This window comes from Anas platyrhynchos, chromosome 4 (assembly GCF_047663525.1).
Source record: "Anas platyrhynchos isolate ZD024472 breed Pekin duck chromosome 4, IASCAAS_PekinDuck_T2T, whole genome shotgun sequence".
NCBI classification, from domain to species: Eukaryota; Metazoa; Chordata; class Aves; order Anseriformes; family Anatidae; genus Anas; species Anas platyrhynchos.
Genome location: NC_092590.1, coordinates 44,956,953 through 44,975,835, shown reverse-complemented (window position 1 = coordinate 44,975,835; position 18,883 = coordinate 44,956,953). Strand labels below are relative to the sequence as shown.

General features: G+C 37.6%; 1 long non-coding RNA gene across 2 annotated transcripts in view; it reads right to left on the bottom strand.

Annotated features, from left to right (window-relative positions):
- Positions 1-18,883, bottom strand: part of LOC106015737 (uncharacterized) — a 50,954-nt gene that overhangs the window by 18,207 nt on the left and 13,864 nt on the right. For both annotated transcript variants that reach the window (XR_011809133.1, XR_002400217.4), the window contains exon 3: positions 270-381. This is a non-coding gene — a long non-coding RNA (uncharacterized lncRNA). The remainder of the gene's footprint in view (positions 1-269; positions 382-18,883) is intronic.

The window sequence follows — 18,883 nt, the reverse complement described above, 5'->3', positions numbered from 1 at the left end:
TTGCATATGTTGTTTGCTAAGAAAATCCACGTTAAGAACTGTTGTGGTGATATGCAGAATTGTGGAAGGATGCATTTGCACTGTACAAATTTGCTTCCGTCTGACTTCTTAATTTCCTGGAGCTCTCAAACCATGCTACATGAGCAGTTTGCCATCCCTAAATAAACTAGATTGCACTGCATTCAGCTTTATCAGAACAGGACAGAGTTCTTTGGACAACAAGGCTGCCAAACAGTTGCATGCTTGATGAGTTTATGAAAAGGACCTACCTGACTTGTTTGCTGCTGATGTCAGAGGACTGGGCTGGATGACTCAGGACTGTCTCTTTTATATCCCTGTGTCACAACCTGCTTTCCTTTCCACAAATGTACCAGCCTCTATCTGTAAAAAGGAAAAGGAATACATGGGAGAGTAGTGATCACTGTATTTTCTAAGCTGCTGTATTTCTTAAATTTAAAAAAGGTTAGCAAATTGCCAACAGGTGAGAAAGAGAGAGGGAGAGAAAAGGCACATATTTGTGTTCATGCCTGTTTACTCCCATTTGTTCCCAAACTCCTGCTTTTCATTTCATATGAGTACAAACCACAAGCAATTGCTGAAGGCTAGAGGGGAAACAGCACAAAATTAGTGCACGTGAAATCAAGATCAGTCCTTAATAAGGGACAGAGCAGAAGGATTCAAAAACTCAGCAAAGAGCTTGCTGAGGAAAAAAGTCAGTAATGACAATTTTAAAAAAGAAGAGCAAGATACTCAAAATAAAAACCACACCATTGGTGGTCACTGGTGCTGTGCTTAAGCTGTCATCTGTTGAATCTGGCAGTCTGCATGTCATTTAACAGATAAATGCCTTTACCAGAGCCCTCTGGACAACGAGAATATACAGCACACACATTTAAACCAGACTGTGAGGGCTGGGGAAGCTCTGTTGGTGGTCACAGACACCAAAGAACCAGGTATAGGAAATTCTGAGTAAGGCAGACATACTTCTGGAGAAAAAAGAAAAAATAACGAGAAGCAAATCTTTTTTCCTTCTTCTTACCCAAAGTTTTGGTAATCCAGGCTGATTGCACTTTAATGTAGCCACTCATAAATTTAAGAATACACAGAGATTATGTTTGTGTGGCTAAACTGGAAGTGGTCTTTCCTTTTAGATAGCCACAGAGACATACAATTTGCTCTGGGAAAGCAGGACATAAATTTTATCTGCTCTCATCCAAGTTGCTATAAGGAACCACATACGGCTAATGGTACCGCCTACTCTGCAACCCATTAAACACACAACAGCTCTTGCTAAAGCAAAGTGTTTTCAACTGTATGCCATGTGGTGAGTCTCAGCAGAGAAAGAAATGGTGGGATTTTTTGCAGATTATTACATGGGCTCAAAAATCCTGAGCCTGTGCAAACATTTAAAAATACTCAAAATATTTGAACTGGAAAACACCCTCATTTGCTGTAATGCCTGTGGATTTCTTAAAAAAATACAGGATCTTCCTTTCCAGTCATCCTCTCAAATGTGAAGTGGTTTAATGAAAAAGAATTCTAAACAATTTTATTGCAGCATGTTTTCATAGGCTATTTACAGCCGTTTCAGTTTATTCGTTTATGTATATTTTGTCTCAGTTTTCAAACAAAACCAAACCTTTCCTGGGGGTAGCTTCATCCAAGTTTTGTCTTCTGCTCCATTGTTCTTTGACGCGCTCCATGGAAACAGGCATGTTGCTGGAATCTCCTCCATTCACATCAGTGCTGGCATGAAGTTTCAAGGGACAGCAGTTACATTGATCAGCCTGGGGCTTTTAAAAGGCTATTTCTGGGGGCACTGCAGCCTCCAATAGGAGAGCTGAGATTTGGAACAAATGCAGAGCATTATTGTAGTTGTAGATGAAGATGCTTCTGTATGACACAGGGCAGCTTGAACACTCTCTTTTTTGTGTTTGTTACCACTGCTATGACAATGCTCTTTGAGTATATTATCCAGGTTTATTACATAATTCTCACATTTTTCTTTCCCTCTTATAAGACCATGACTAAGATTAGTGTTTTCTATGCTATCTGCTGCATACGCATATAAGGGGATAAGAAAACTAACCTTTTTATAATCAAAGGCAGAGAATCCTCCACAGACTATTTGCTTTACTCAATATATTTTCCATCAAATAACACAGAAGCAAAGTTTTAAAAATATCACTTCCACAGAAATTTCCAGTTCCTTTTGTTTATTCCTAATCTACATCACCCAGGCCTCCTGTGCTTTTGGGTGAGCAGTTGCTGTGTAGTCCAACACATGAATTATCTTCACATGCCAAAGAAAGCTTAGGAATTGCCCAGTCTATTTCAAAACCTAGAAAAAGTACAAGGTTGTATCTGGCAGCAGCAATATGCATTAAACATTCTCAAAGAAAGCTTTGTTATTAAGGAGAAGCAACCTGTTTGGATCAAGTAGGACCAACATAAATCTTCATTCAGGACTTAAGCATACCAGGAACTATTCTGAAATTAAATAAACTTTTTTCTTTCTTCTTTTTCTTTTCCCCCATAAAACATTTTTTCCATATCTCCTAGATCTCTGCACTTCCAGATTTTAGCCTCTAAAGAAATAAAAGACCTCTCTTTTTCCCTACAAATCCTGCACTCTTCAATACTTACTTTGGATTGACTTTCCAAGATAGACAACTTCGATGACTGTCCAGGCAAAGGCTGAAGAACAATTTCTGTTCTCGTTACACTAATTTATAGGAACTGAGGCCATTAGCTCTTAGATTGCCACATTCAGAACTGAGTGCTTGTCCTCCTTCCCTCTGTCAGACAGCACATACAGAATTACAAGCCGTAATAAGGAGTCAAACCTGACCTGACTGAACCGTCTTCAAAACATGATAAGAGGTCATGCAGTCATTCCTCCGTTTACATCGATTATTTCCTTTCATTGCTGTACTAGCGGTTTGGATGGTGTGTTGGAAAGCTCAGTGTCTGTGATGCAGTGTGAAGTAAAATGGACGACATATTGTTGAAAACTCCCTGGCTTGTTTTGCAACAAGCTGCCCATCAGTAATTGTTCCTTCCAGAGAGAAGTGATGTAATGTTTTCAAAGAATGCTATTGCTCCCAGAGGAGAAAACATAAACAATCCCAAAGAACATGCCAGAGAGCTGCCAATTCTTATGATCCAACCTGAAGCCCCCCAGTATTTTGGTGGTGGTGTTAAGGTCTGGCTTTTTGAATCATGTAATGTTGTGGAATACTCAGCTTTCATTAACAGATAACTCACTTTTAACCCTTTGTACTGCAGAGGGAAAAAAACTGTAAACAAGGACTAGAATAGCATAGAAAAGGGGCAAACATGCCCCTCCCCCCAAAAAAGTTCTTTGCAGTTGCATGACTTTTGAACAATGCAACATCTGACTCATGATCTTGAACTATTTAGCAGCAGCAATGCACATGCTTCATTGATTCCACCAGATAGAGCAAACACTCTACGTGCACTCAGGCAGGCTTCAGTGGAGTGAGACGCCCTCCCGCAGACACAAGCTGGGTGGGAACTGCAGCTGGCTGGCCCCGTCACATTGTTCATGCCATGCAGCTGACTAACCTACCACTGGGTAGATGATGCCTTGAGAGAGGGAAGTTCTGCTTAGGGAGGTACTATATACATATATATATATGATTTTTTTATCTTGCAGGGCAAGCTAAGAATAGCAGAAGTGCCAATAAAATAAAAATAAATCAAAAAGCCTTTAGCTTCTTCTTCCAACTGTATCAGTTTGGTCCAACGAATGACAATAATCCTCTGGCAAAGCCCTTAGACTGTGGCAGAACAACTATGGTGGCAGCAACAAGGTACAAGGAACAGGACATGAATGCTGAATAGCAAATTCTCCCACCCAAAGGGTTAATCCTGAATATATACATATATATAGGCTAGTAATCTGCTATTTTTTGGCTTCACAGAGAGGAATGATGAGTTAGGGAAGTGTGGACTTGTAGATGGTGCCTCATATCTGCCTAAGAATCTGAAATATATGGAACATAATTATGCACTGTGTTTGCAAGACTGTGGAATGTGGTTAAAATAATATGCAAATTAAAAAATAAAGATCCTACTGAAGTGTTTGACTGAATGTACCTTAAGTGTGCTGAGGCCAGATGGGAATTTCCTTAAGCCCCAGAATGAAGTGAGGTTTCTGATGTAGATAGCCCACAGTGGAGCAACAATGTTACATGGATTTTATGACTTTCAATAATTCTGCTTTAATCAGAAAATTAGAAGTAACCAAGAAAATCCCCTAAGGCCTAATTTGATACTCTATTAAACCAGTATAGCACTAGAGTAATATCATCATTTTCAATGGAGTTATGCTGGCATAAAATTGATGTCAGAGGCAGATGAATCAAACCCCAAGACAGTTGTGAATTATATTCCTTCTATCTGACATTTTAATGTTCAACTGAAAAAACGTGGTGGACTTGGGAATGAATCCCAAATGCAGTCAACCTGAAAGGCTTGATAGAGAAGGATGTGTTTCTAGTGCTAGTTTAATCATTCAGATATACAGAATATAAGTCTTAACAGAGAACACCACTGAAACGATCTGTCTGCCACGATTCTTAATAAAAGAGTAATGTCCATTTATGCACTAATATTAGCAAAACTTTGCAGGGTATTACAATGGAAAGACACAAATGTTTGGATAAGATTTAGAAATGATTATATATATATCATTATATATAGAAATGATTATATATAGAAATGATTATATATATATATATATATATATATATATATATATATATATATAAAATATATATATATATTTTTTTTAATACAAAGCTCAAATATTTACCCTCTGGTATGAGGAATAATTTCGTAAACTGTAATGTAAGCAAAGAACTTAGCTGCATTTTTTCTCTGTTATGTATCTACAAGAAAATATATAATTGCATTAAGATGAAGAATGCTCTGCTAATTAAAAGCAACAAGAAAGAATAGACGTTACAGTGCAATAAGATTTTTACTTAAAAGAACCTATTCACTTTTGTACCATTTGAAAAATCGCAGTATTGTAATGTTTACTAAATATTTGCAAAATTACATGAAATTGCTTTAAAATAGAAATCTGCAAAATAAGCAGAAAGAAAACATCTGTAAGTAATATAGCATCTGAATATAAAAATATTAACCAGGAGACAAATGTTGCCAAAAGTATACATAATTATTGTACTTCGTTAGACCCAAATCTGATCAATCTCAGTTAAACTTGCAAATACATTTTGAGATTCAACCCACTTTCACACCACTTTTATATCAGCGGAATCCTATTAACTGGAGTTTAGTGGAGACCTTATGTTGGTGTATGAGAAATGGGGGAACCAGTCACTCTCTTTATAGTCTGCCAGGAGAGACATAGCCACTTACAATTTTTGTGTCTTAAGTGGAATGAATGCAAAAACCCCAAAGTGAAATTTTTACCGCCAGGAATTGAACAACTCAAGCATGCAAAATGAAGCAATATGGTATTTTAGTGCCAAAGTAAGTCCACTTAAAATTTCTGAAAAAGTACAGTTTGCCAACTCAACGTCTGCTGCATACAACTAGGCTGTAATGAGGGATAAACATAGGAAGGTAAATGGCCAGCTTCCTGTACAAATACTTGACTTCATCTTAAATATTCAACCCAAATCCCCTTACAGCCTTAATTCAAAACTGTGTCTATTACTCTTTTGTCCCATACTTAAACGGAGCTTTAGCATTTGTTGCAGCAGTTGGCATCACAGAAGGAGTTAAAACCAGTCCTCAGCAAGTTCAACACATCTTTACGAAGTCCAAAATGGTAGGACTGACGAATTTTTTTTCTGCTCCATACCACTGTCAGAACACCTCAAGCTCTTCTACTTAATTTAGGGTTGGGTATTTATTTAAGCATACATTCATTTGCCAGTATACTTGCATCTTATAAAATGTTTTATCTAGAGTATCCCAAAAGCCACCTGATGTCTCAAACACCTTGCAAATAACCTGCAAAGGATGTTCTGTTTCATATCACATTTACCAAACCAAACAGATGGTAATACATTAAATAAATTTTGGTGCTTTGCCCCCTGCTTAAAGTCTCATACATTAAATAGCTCTCTGGGAGGAAAACTTGGGACCACCTGCCAGTCACTTAGTTTTGGCTTGTGCTGTTCACTTCAGAGATCAGTTAGCAATACTTCAAAGCTGCAGTCTTCCACTGAATTGCAATTTTACATACATAAGGAAGAAGAGAGAATAGCCAAGGATTAAAAAGACAACCTCAGATCTCAGTCTTGCTAGTCCAAATATTGCTGTGGCACACTTTCCCTCACCCTTGTTCTTGGCCTATGCTGCCTCCCATCCTACTGCATATAACAGCCATGGAGAATCTGGTTCCTAGCCTAAGGCAGAACTCCAAGGTCAGGAGATACCAGTTCACCTCAGGAAGAAAATTAAATCCACTGATTTTGTAAGTATGCAGCACTCGTCCAAGTAGAAATTCATACTCACTTAACTGAACACCTCATAGGCACACATAAAATGCTCAGCAGTTCACAAGATGCCACCACCAGGAGATTCAGTCAGATGATTATCTATCACTGTTACCAGTGCCGTGAAGAAAAGCAATCTAAAAACACCCCACGAAACAGCCAGCAAGAACTGCCACATACAGAATGAAATTAAATGAAATAGTGAAATGAAATGGAAAAATAAATAAATCAAGTGAAAGCAAAATGCATTTACAAATAATTAGGCAGAATAATAGAAAGTGTATAACACTGGTTGCATGAAGAAGATTCTAGGAATAGAAGAAAAGAGAAAAAGTACTATACCTCAAAAATACCACATGAATCACAAAAACAAATTTTGAGGAAATTTCCTGCAGCAATTTCAACAACACATCACTAAGAAAAACACATCACTGCTTCCCTCTCTTTACAGTAATTTTGCTGAGCAAGATCTAGAAGCAAGAAATCACAGTCAGGTGAAAAATCAAGGAAAAGACCAAGCTGCAATCATCAAAATTCTTAGTGAATAGTTACTTAAAAACAAAGCAGAATAGTCCAAGCAATAAAGTAGCTTTACATGGATTCCTAACCTCTCTTAAGAGCTGGGCAACAAACTTGTTTGGAAAAAAAAGGAATCAATACACAATAAAAAATTGCAGGAACAGGATTACAATTACACTGAATAGATAGTGCACTAGCATGAATCTGCAGGATTTTTTTTCAGTTGATGGTTTTTATGTGCAAAATTTGGTCTAAAATAATTGGGGTGTAAAGGTGGGGGGTGGGGGGGCTGTTTAAAAGAGAGCGAAAGTCGGGGGAAAGAATAAAAATTCTGCTTTACTTCATAATGTCAGTAGACATTTAATTCATGTTGAAATATGTTCAGCAACTTTTCAGCTACAATAAGACAGCTACGTAGAAGAGAGACTATTATATTAAGAAAACATATTTCTAAAAAAAATTATCAGTTCTTTCAGAAACCACCACGGCTGCCTTCTTATAACAGCTATGTAAATTGAAAATCAGACTTCTGTAGTCTTTATTAAAAAATAACTCTTGCCTGATTCAGATTTTTTATTAGTACTTTAAAAAAAATCTTAATAAACTGTAAATTACTTTATATTACTTTCACCAACACAGAAAGTGCATTAATGTTTCGTTGTCTGCTGAGCAATGTTTACAATCACTTTTCTTGACTGTGATCCTAATATGTTTGAAGCAATATCTCATTCTTAATCTAGTTGCCACTGAGTGTATAAATTTCTAAATGTCCATGTTCATTTCCTTATTTTGGTGATTTATCCCACTGTTTAACTCATTGCTTCTTCAGTTGCACAACTTGGGTGTATAATTTTAAATGAAGATATTATTTACTTGAGAACATCTTCTATATCCTTTGCTCAGATGACATTCTCAAAGAAAACACAGGATTGAAGATATTTAAACTTCCTTTTTCTTTAGTTAACTGCCAAATTCTAAATCTTTCATTTCTGTTCTTTCTGCTTTCTTTGAAAATAGCATAATGAACTGACATATCTTTTTAGGCATCGGGCTTCTATAGACAGATGATGCTACCAAGTTTTGCTAGATCCTATTCATCAGTTCTATTACTTGAACACAGAAAGCTGTTACCTGGTGAGATGAAAATACTCTTTGACTTTTTTGTGCTTTAGGGTCCAAGAAAGAAAGAAATGTTCCTTTCACAGTCTTATGAGCCACTAAATGTGTAAGACTTGATTAATGTATATATGCTCAGTGGTTTGTGTTTTTTGATTGTGTTGAGGAGAAGGCCAAGTGATCCTGTTGAGCCAGATATCTAAATTGGAAAGAAAATCTCTTAACAATTTCAATCCACAGGTCTTTCATTAAAAAAAGATTTTTCAGTTCGTCCAGAAAAACCATGTTCAGTCCTCTGGAAATCATTTCCCATGCTTCAGACTTGTTTAGAGTAAATAAATCATGTGCTGGATTAACAGAAAACCCATGTCATGTTTTAGCTTGAGTCTTTAAGCTTGAGAGTTTACAAAAACATACTGCTAAGTTATTCTTTTCTTCATTCCTACCCAAGAACAATTGAGAGAAATCAAGTCTCCAGCAGAGATGTGAGGGGTAGTTCCATTTTGTCACATGAGGAATCCTTCCCAAATGACTCTAGTTACGAATCAGCAGATCACATAGTAAGTTACACATGAGACACCAGACCTCAAAGGTTTAACTTCAACTCTAACTCAGCAAGGGATTTTTCTTATCCTCCAAATTTTTATTATGGTTGCACATGATTTTTGGTACTATTAACTTCAATAATATATTGTCAGAAACTCTTTTCTCACAGAACCATAAGATATGTACTTATGGTGCTGAAAGAAAGATTTTTCTCAGTATCAACAACCCTTCCTCCCCAAGAGCTGTTATATGTTGCCCAATAATAACATGAAGAACTCACATGAAAAATCTGTTGATTAATTCCTTGTGTCTACAGTTTATTAAGCACAATTTATCCAACCTGGCAGTAGGTATTTATGAAAACAATATTGTTATAGCGCTTGTAATTGTGATAACACACACACACAGGTTACCAATTTCTTCCAATGTTGTTGCTTTTGGAATCTAGACAGGCTGGCAGCTCCTAACAATTCCAAGTTTTTCTGTTTAGGAAGTAGAGCAAGTTCATCACAGATTCATCACTAGATCCATGAGAAAATATATGGGAGATAGTATAAATTATGAGCTAACTTAAAAAAACAAACAAACAAACAAACAAAAAAAAAAACTAAATGTGCTAACTTCTGGATCTACTATGACTTTGAATTATTGACATCATCAACATTAGTCAGACTGCAAGGTGAAACACTCAGGGCAATAAAATTGCAGCACCTCTTTCAACATTCCAAAATAAAGTCTAACATACATTATGAAAAGCTAAAATCCAGCAAAGGTGATTTTCTTTGCACCATTGTAAGCATAGATTAAAATTCATTGAAGTGTAAATTTTTCTTTATTTAATTTCATATTATTTTGTACATATGTAAATTCAGGTTTTTCTTTTTGCTTCTGCTATGTTATCACTAATTTTGTGTACAGTTAGTAGCTGCTCCTCTACAAAAGGCAAATACAATTTCATTTGACACAATTCAAAATTAGCTTTACCTAAAGGCTCTTACAATATTGAGGGCTTATTTGTCTCAGATATTATCTTTCTTTTTGGAGTTTTTGAGCCATAAGCATGACATAGACATGCCATCAAAGACAGTTAAATAATTCCTCAATTGTATGTAAGGCATCAGTAGATCTCTAACCCAGTGGCTCAAGCACGACTTTCTTCTCTTTTTTTTTTTCCTTTTTTTTTTTTTTTAACCGCCTTTTTTAAATCTTGGGAACAGGAGGAGCATATGAAAAACTCTACACTGTACATTTTAAGCCTATTTATTTTTACTCGGTGAAAAAGCCAGATGATCATTACAATATGGTTTGGGAATCTAATGAAAAATCTGAACTCTGAGTAAAGACAGAAAGGTCTTAATGAGAAGATATATACATATATATATATATACTCTCTGAATGAAATCTATATATTCTTCAGTCAGAGAGTCTTTGATCATAATTTTTTGCAATGTGAGTCATGTGACTGTTGTGTAGTCTTCATATAGTCACAATCCCTTTGTTGTCCCCTTGTGTCTTCTCCTCTAATGTATGAATTGAGTGGCATCATGTCTTAGTAAATAGCAAGGGTGCACAGAAGCACACAGAGCTTTTCTCAGCCTTTTGTTCGATCTGGATTTTAAAAATATATATTTAAATATATATTTTTTAAAAAAATAAATATAAAGCAAACTGTTTTATAATCCTAAGAATGATTCTGGTTAAAAAGCCTGGAAGCTGGAGAGAACATGCCCATTAATCATTTGGGAGCAGTAGTAAATGACACACACTCGGCTACTCCATACAACATTGTATTTTAATGATCTGCAGCTATTTGTTTTAAGACATCATAACCACTAGCTAATGACACATAAACAGTATTGAATAAATACACATATACATATAAACTTATAGGCATTTGGGCTAAACCCACCTCTTAGGGAAGTGATGCAACTTTCTCTGACCTGCATAAGCAAACAAGTGGCATTTTCATTTTTGTCCTTCCAGCACAACCAGGGTCATGCATCTGCCCCTGACAGCAGGCTCTTCACTCTTTCAAAGGGTATGGATCAGTAGAGAAGGGATTTATGTCAGGATGTTGCTGTTCATTCAATGTTAGAGTAAGACAAAATTCTTAAAATAGCGAGAGACCACTGCATTCCAAAGGGCTTCCAAGTCAGGTACCATGTTACAGGATAGGGCAGGAGGGTGCTGTGTATGACAACATGAATCAACAATTAGGTTAATACAGTTTTAAAATTCACCTGATCAAGATATTCTACCAGAGAATGGAGAGAAAAGTAGTGAGGTGCTTTTGCAGTGCATTGGCAAAAAGATGATCACTTAAGAGAGAGCCCAGTTCAATTTCCTGAAAGATTTTCTTGTTGTTGTTAATAAAGAGCGAGACACTTTCATTTAGGTGATGTTACTGGACTACAGTTCCCTAGCAAAAAATAAGTGATTTCCACTGTTAAGCAGCTGTAAGAAAGACAGAGCTCTCCCACCATTTTCGTAGTGTTCCCAAGATTCACAACAGGGCTGCTGGATCAAAGGTCTGACACTTGACTGCATAACTTTGTGAATAATGCCTTGAAGCTACATAATAAAGCAACAAGCTTTATTCATAATTGCCATTTTCAGGAGTGAGAAGGGTATCTAAAATTTTAGCACTCATCATTTCAATGTCCAAAAATGTGACATTAGAATCCCTGACTCACTATTCTTGTGTCCAAACAAGAAAACAGTGGGGAAAGTCTAAAAATGTGGACTGGCTTTACTAATTAAGGCATGTTAACAGCAAGCTGTGATACATCATTGCTTTTCCCCACTTCAGGAGCCCTCTCTAGTCCTGTCCTGATAGCTAGAGCAATGCTAAAGAGGTCAGCATAAACCTTTGTCACTCATGAGCTGTTTATTGTGTCTCTGTTCATGTCTGGGTATCCATAGAACTCATTTCCCCATATTTTGTGCACATTTAGAATGGAGACTATGTGATTTTGAGCAGGAATTAGATATTTGTTGCAGTAGAGGGCAGCAGTATTCATTCACAAGCCAGACAGAACTGTATACAGTACATATAAATACCAGCATAGTTGTCAGACAATTTAAGAAAATGGATTGATGTGAAAGAAAATGAATTGAATTTTTAACACCTTGATCAGAGTGTATATTGAACTCACATCACACTTTTTACAGATAGAGATAGGTAATCAGACTGTATAATCCCAATATTAAAATCAACCCACACATGTTAAAATTAGCAACCTCTTAGGAAATCACTCCAAATTTATGAGTGAACAGAGTGCAACCACTTGTGCTTCATGCAACAATATGTGTAATTTAAAAATCTGCAGTATTGAACTTGGGGCCATCCCCACCCCATTAAAAATAAAACTCTCCTCCAAGCCAGTGGAAACTGGCAATCTTCATTGAATAGCAACAGCTTACAGAAATATATCTCCATTTGTAATCATTTCAGTGTATGGATGATGACATTTTGAAACATCTGGATCTGATGATGTCCACAGGAGATTCCAAAATGGTAGTGTCTAAATGTGATGATACAATAAATACAAGATGTTTTATTTTAGATTGAAATAGCAGGATAGAGACAAGGGCAGACATAGATAAAGTATGCAAGCAGGGGACTTCAGGTGGCAGCGCATACGCCTCTTAATTCTTGAAAATACCCCCAGCAACAGCCACCTTCTGTGATCTCAGAGCAGCCCTGCAGCTGTTCTCCAGCCAAAATTCTTAACAGGCTTGTGCTCACCAAAATATGTGGCTGTAATTCAAACCATTCACTGCTCAACATAATTAAGAACCAATCTCTGAGTCCAGAACAATAGCCTGCTCAAGCACTAGCACATGGGAGCAAAATGAGACTTTATGTCTTGGCTCATGTTTGCTTTCATCATTTTTTTTTTCTCCAAACAAAATGCTTTCCCTCTCCTCCCTACAGCACATTCGTGGGCAGTTTTCAGGTTACCATAGCTCACTTCAGACTTTCTTCACAGAAATGGAGCCACAAAATTACCCCAAATGTATTGTTGCGCACGAATGCTAAAGCAATAAATTTAGGATCTCTGACTTAGAGACTGCTTGTTTGGAGATCTAACAGCAAGACACTCAAAACTGATGGGGCACTGTTATTTCTGGTCCACTACAGCTACTTTTGGTGCGGAACAAGAGGGGAAATAGCAGACTTTACACAAACTTTGCTGTTGCTTAAACCCCTGATGACTCAAGAACTACTTTACGCCTCAGCCTGACCAAGGGCAGCCTCAGGGACATTTCTGACAGCCAAGAATAGCTAGTAGGGAGCAGCCCAAGGTGATTTCTGGTTTCCCACTACATTCCCTGCTCTACCACGCAAAGGCTGAGACAGCCGAGAGACATAAAACCAGTTTTATGACCCAGTTTTCCTCTGTCAGGCAAATTTCCTGGTAGACTGGGCAGGCATTGCTCAGCTCTCCAGAGCTTCCAGCAGCCCGAGGAAGGCTTGCTGCCCATTGAGAGCAGGTCTTCCTTGCACCAGAGGTGTGTGACACCACTCACCACGTCCCCACCAAGTCAAGAGTTACTTACAGCCGTTGCTGATGAGTCACACCTTCAACATGGCTTGAAGGCTTAAATGAAGACATACAGCAGAGCAGAAAACAATTAACACAGACAAAAGCAGAAGACTTTCTAGGCCAGAAGCAGAAAGTTGCTGTAAAGCACAAACAAGTTCTTCTTCCTACAAGCATTTTACTTTTGAGAGAGGACTTTCCCTGCTTCAAACTACTGACAAAGATATAAAACCTGGAAATATTTTCTGTTTTGCAAAACAAAGTCCTGTGAAGGAGGCCAGGGAAGGAACATAAAATATATTTTGAAGATCTAAAATCAAAACCATGTGGGGACTGATGGAAAAATACTGCAGACAGAGGTTAACGAAGAGGAAATCTCAGGAAGGTTCATGTCATACTTTTTTTGCTATTTATTCCCTACAAATGAAACAGTTTTCTTCCCTGTGGACAGGCTGCCCCTAGTATCCACAGGCCTGGAATTTGCAGAAATTAGGGGGATCATCTGAAAATCAGCTGAAAATCTAAACAACCAGTGAAGAGGACCTCACTACTAACGATGGCTCCAATTTCACAGGAAATGCAATGGGTATGGGGCTCAGGTAGAGGCCCATTAATAGGAACAATGGGACCAGCTTCTTAAGGGTGATTACCCAGTGTAGTGATGGCTAAAATACCTGAAGTTCTTGGGGGTAGAGGGAAGGGAGGAATTCTGCTCTGCTGCTGGATGCCTTCCTCTGTAAGGGCTGTGGGAGATTAAAAACTTTCCAAACAATGCAAGAAAGATATTGCTGCCAATTTGTTTAACCTTGTGTATTTCATGAGCACAAGGGGAAGATCCACCAACTCCTCAGCGTGCTCCAGCTGGGCATGTTATATAGCCCATTATTTGGAGGAGCCAAAAAATTGTGCTTACAGTTCAAACCCTTTACGCTCACCACAGAGTACTGATCATGTTAGATTTCTAACTGAAATCTAATCAAATTAGCATCATTGAAATGCAAAAACATAATGAGATTGTCTTAGCAGAGCCTTTTTATCCCTTAATTAACCATTGCTATCATTAAATTAAAAGCTTCTGAGATTGTCCTTGCAAGACTGAAGTTAAGCAGTACCCACATCTCATTACTTAGCTATCCAAAAATGAGATATGTACACAGTTTATGTCATCTTTCCATGGATGGCTCAGAAGGAATTAGAGCCATTCACTTTCCATTCCATGGCTCATTTCTACTTGGGAAGCAAGGATTTGTTGCCAGGAATGTTTTTAGGAGCTTAAACACTATTGTCATTTCATTAAAATTGTTCCTAGATTTCCCAGCTGTTTTTCAGTGTGTAACGGGACATGCATGCTGCTCACTTCTGCACATGACCTGATGCTTCTGCATAGACGTGTATCTCAGAATGTGAAAGGAAGGAGAAAGCCACCATTGTTAATGTTAGTCTCATTTTGCTATCCACACCAGAACTACAACTCCTTAAAGTTAACATTTGTCTGATGAAGATACACGTGCTACTTATGTGCCATGATAAAGAACAGCATGGCAAAGTCCACATCCATCAGGCCATATTTGTCTTTGTTTCAGACCATGAAATCAGTGGGTGTGAATTACTTAAATGTTCCTATGCCTTTGAGCCAGTGGAACTACAGTCTTTTTAGGTGTTAGAGGTCCCCTTTTGCCTTCAGCATATCTGCCTTGCATAGATTTATCTTCCTCCGCCTTTTTTCCTTCAGGATCTTAAACATCATGTGTTTGCCCCAAATTCTGCCTTATTTTATACACCCTTGCACAGATGTTCAGAGTGACAAAGCTAGTGTATGACATCAGAGTTTATTCTACAGCAATTCATCTTTCTGCATTAACCGTGTGATAAACTATGGAAGAAAGTTCCTTTCCAGTTCTCTTATCTATGAACTGTCGTAAATATTATCGGCAAACTGGTGACCCACTTCCTCCAGTTTCTCATGATAATTTCATTGGATTTGTTTAAACAAACTTGTGTCCCAGTCCTCTGCTACACTAACCTATTTGTTGTGGAATCACTGAGGCTGTTAGTAAATAATATATTTTACAAGAAGACCTATATCAAATGTTTAAGGTCAGATTTGGCTCCATGTCCCTGTCAGACTGAATAATGATCAGTTTCCCATACTAATGAATAAGGGGAAAGTTTGCTGCAGTGAACAAAGGACTTATGTGTAGATATGCAACAGAAGCTAAAAGAAAGAGAGGAATTAGAACATGAGTTTCACTGAAATGCACCTAACTTTGGCCAGACTGGGTTAATAGTTGTTTCAAAAAATATACAAAGAAATGATCTCTTTTTTGTTATCAAGGCTAACATAATATAAACAGTCACACCTCTTATTTGTCATTGCTTTCTTTGTGTCCCTGCATTTTCAGCAAAATCAAATTGTTTAAAAGATTATATGTAATAATGCTGAAATGCTTCAGGTGAACACACTCCCTTAATATATTTCAAACGTGGACTATTCAAATTGTTTTCTACCATGTATCTCAAAACTTTAAAGAGTTGCAAATCCACATTACATGCCTCATGTTCTTTAGCAAGCAAGACAACTACTTCATTAACAACTTCCTACATCAGATAACCCTCTTTGCTATAATACCTGCAATCTGGACCACCCTAAATGCTCTTATCTCTTTGCTGAAGGAAGAATTACAAACGCTATAGACTGGAAGTATACATTACTTTCCTCTGGCTGCTAGCATTCAACCACTATTCTCCTCAGCTTTCTGCTTGCCCAAGGAAGCTTGTCTTTTGAGTAGGAGAGCACTATGCACCAAATACCAGCCAGATGCTCCAACAAAAATTACCAGTTTCAGACTTTAAAACCATGCTTTCATTTCTGTCATCTAAAACCAGGCCTCCATGGTGCTGTGAGAAATATGAAAAAAACATCACCTGAAGACAAAAGTCAGACTCACAGAACACTGGGTGGGAGAGTAGCCATATCTCAATCCAGAACAGTGACTGATTCCTTACCAGCCACACTGATAAACATAAGAGAAGGAATTTCTGCTTTTCCCTATTCCAGTCCCAGTACAATCTCAACATGCTTTGCTGAAGGAGGGGAAAGCCACCAGTTCTGCCTCTCCTTTCCCTTTTCCTCCCAACTCCAGAGGCTAGTTTTCCCTTGCTGCTCTTATCAGTTCCCAGGCACCACCCTGCTGAGATGGAAGGACCTTCCCTACTGCTTTTCTTTGGGAACCTTTTTAACAGTAAAATTCCCTTGCAGCTCCCTATGACTCACAGACTGTGCTTTCTTAGTGCTGGGGTCACTCAGCTAATTCTCTGCTGAATGGTGATGGAAATGTTTTTTCCAAAATGCAGCTTCTTTTCTAACTCATGCCTTCCCTCTTCTGATACTCATCAGTCCCACCTGTGCAACATTTCTTCACAGAAAGCAGCCACACTTTTGTCCTATTTGATCTGCTGAACAGCATAAAATACGTTTTAAAAAAAAAAAAAAAAAAGAAAAGAAAAAGAAAAGAAAACCTGCAAATACCTGAAAAGTTTTTTTTTTTCTGGGGAATTCCTGATCTGAACTATTTCATTGGAAGTGAATCATGTTAATGAAGCAATAAATAGAAACTTAAAGAAAACACAAAATTTGGAAAAAGCAAACATGGAATATGAATTAGCTGGCAGTAACATAAATGTTATAAGTTTCATTTACACTAGCAGGCTGTTTTAATTCCAGTTTTGTGCACTGAGTCAAATACTAAATCCAGGTACCCAGTCAACCTCCTTTTTAAAATTCTGGCTAATGTACAATTTCTGACTGAACATTTTATAAATAATATATGCTGTCTTTTTTTTTTTTTTTTTTTTTTTTTTTAAATGGCTTTGAGAGCTAATGTCTGTGTCTGTCTTGGTATTCAGCATGGAAACTGAGAAGAGGGAGGTGAAACAAGCACAGAAAATGTAAGTTCACAAACTAAACACCCTTCCCCTCAAGACAGCATATTGAAAGTGGAGAGTCCTTTTTCACTATCTTAACTCAGGAGAAAGAAAGCATTCAGATAACTGTAATTTTCCACAGAAATTGAGCCCAGACCTTTCCAAGGCAAGTTGGACTCATAGGCCCAACCTTTCAGGAAACTCTGGGTCTGATTGGGTTTGTATCAGCTTCTTGTAGGGGAATTTCTACATGGTGCTGTGACTGCTGTCGCCCCCTCACATGTGTGGCTATGCAACATCCCCCTCCTTGGGGCAAGAGGGAGAGGAGGTGGGAGGCTGGTAATGGGAAAAAGCATATTCTGTGCTTCTCACTCTAAACCAGCCACTTCTTTGTATGAAATTCAATGGTATATCTTGCCCAGTGTTGCTTTAGAATATGTTCTGCCTGCCAGTGTTTTAAGCTATGAAAAATAGACAACAGCTGAAACTGTGAGGCTTTGATTTTTATTTAATTGGTTGTGTGCACTGTACACCTGCAGCATAAATGTAACTTTTTATTGGAGATGGAAAGCATCCATATGAATTCCCGCAAACAGCGTAGCATATAACAAAAATAAGACTCTCAGGTTTTTGCAAAAATAATTGGAAATCTCAATTTATAAGAATTTTAAAACCCAGTATCAGCTGGTAGCTACTGTTTTTAGGGGATTCATTTGGGTTATGGTAACAAATAATTACGTTTCTTTTAAGGCAATAACGAATAGTAGTTTTAAGCTGAGACCAATAAGGCAAAAAAAACTTGCACCAAAATGCCTGTTACTACAGCTTCTTGTGAACAAAGCAAACATAGTTGTTCCTATGCAGACACCACTTGGAGTGTTTTTTTTGTTCGTTTGTTTTTTAACTTTTCAAGTTAAATGTCATTAAGAATCGGTACCATTGTCTTATAAACACAGCAGATCGTATGCAGGTTCTATGAGAGCTTTATATTTAAAATGAAACTTTAACTCTTGTTTGTCAATGCCAGTGGCAAAAATTAATATTCTGTATGGGAGGAAATTTGCATAAAGAAAATACTGTCCCAAGATCATTAGATACTCCTCTCCAGTTCCAGTAAAAAAAAAAAAAAAAAAAAAAAGTGAAACCATGAAAATAAGAATTAATTAAGAATATGGGATGTAGCATATATTGCCACATCAGCACATCAGCATTTTCTGCAACAGCTCCATACTCTTTGCCAGGCTGAATGTCTCTACCACATGGGTCGTTTGGTCCTAACCCCCCAGTGATGAGGACAAATGTGAGGAACTATGGTATCAAGTGAAACCACCATGTGGATGGCCAGCACAAAACCCTGCTTGTGGGTTCTTCTTTCTTCATTTTAGTCAGCACCATTGTAAGCAGTGGTAAAGCAAGAAAAAAGGCCTTTGAATCAGCCCAGAAAGCTGTCCTTAAAGGGCCTCTCTTGAAAGACTACCAACAAAACTGACTTACTCTGAGCTCTGTTATTGACAATACAGTAGGAGAAGACCATCAAGGTCTTGTCAGATCACAGTCAAACCTTCTGAAGTCACTAAATTTTTGTTGTTGTTGTTGCTTTGCACCAGCTGTAACATGGGATGTATTTGATATAATTCCTAATTTTCTCAAGTCGGTAATTCTAATATACCACAGGAAAGAGCAAATTGTATGAGTGCATTGCACTCCCCCTTGATCTGAGAGCTGACTGAT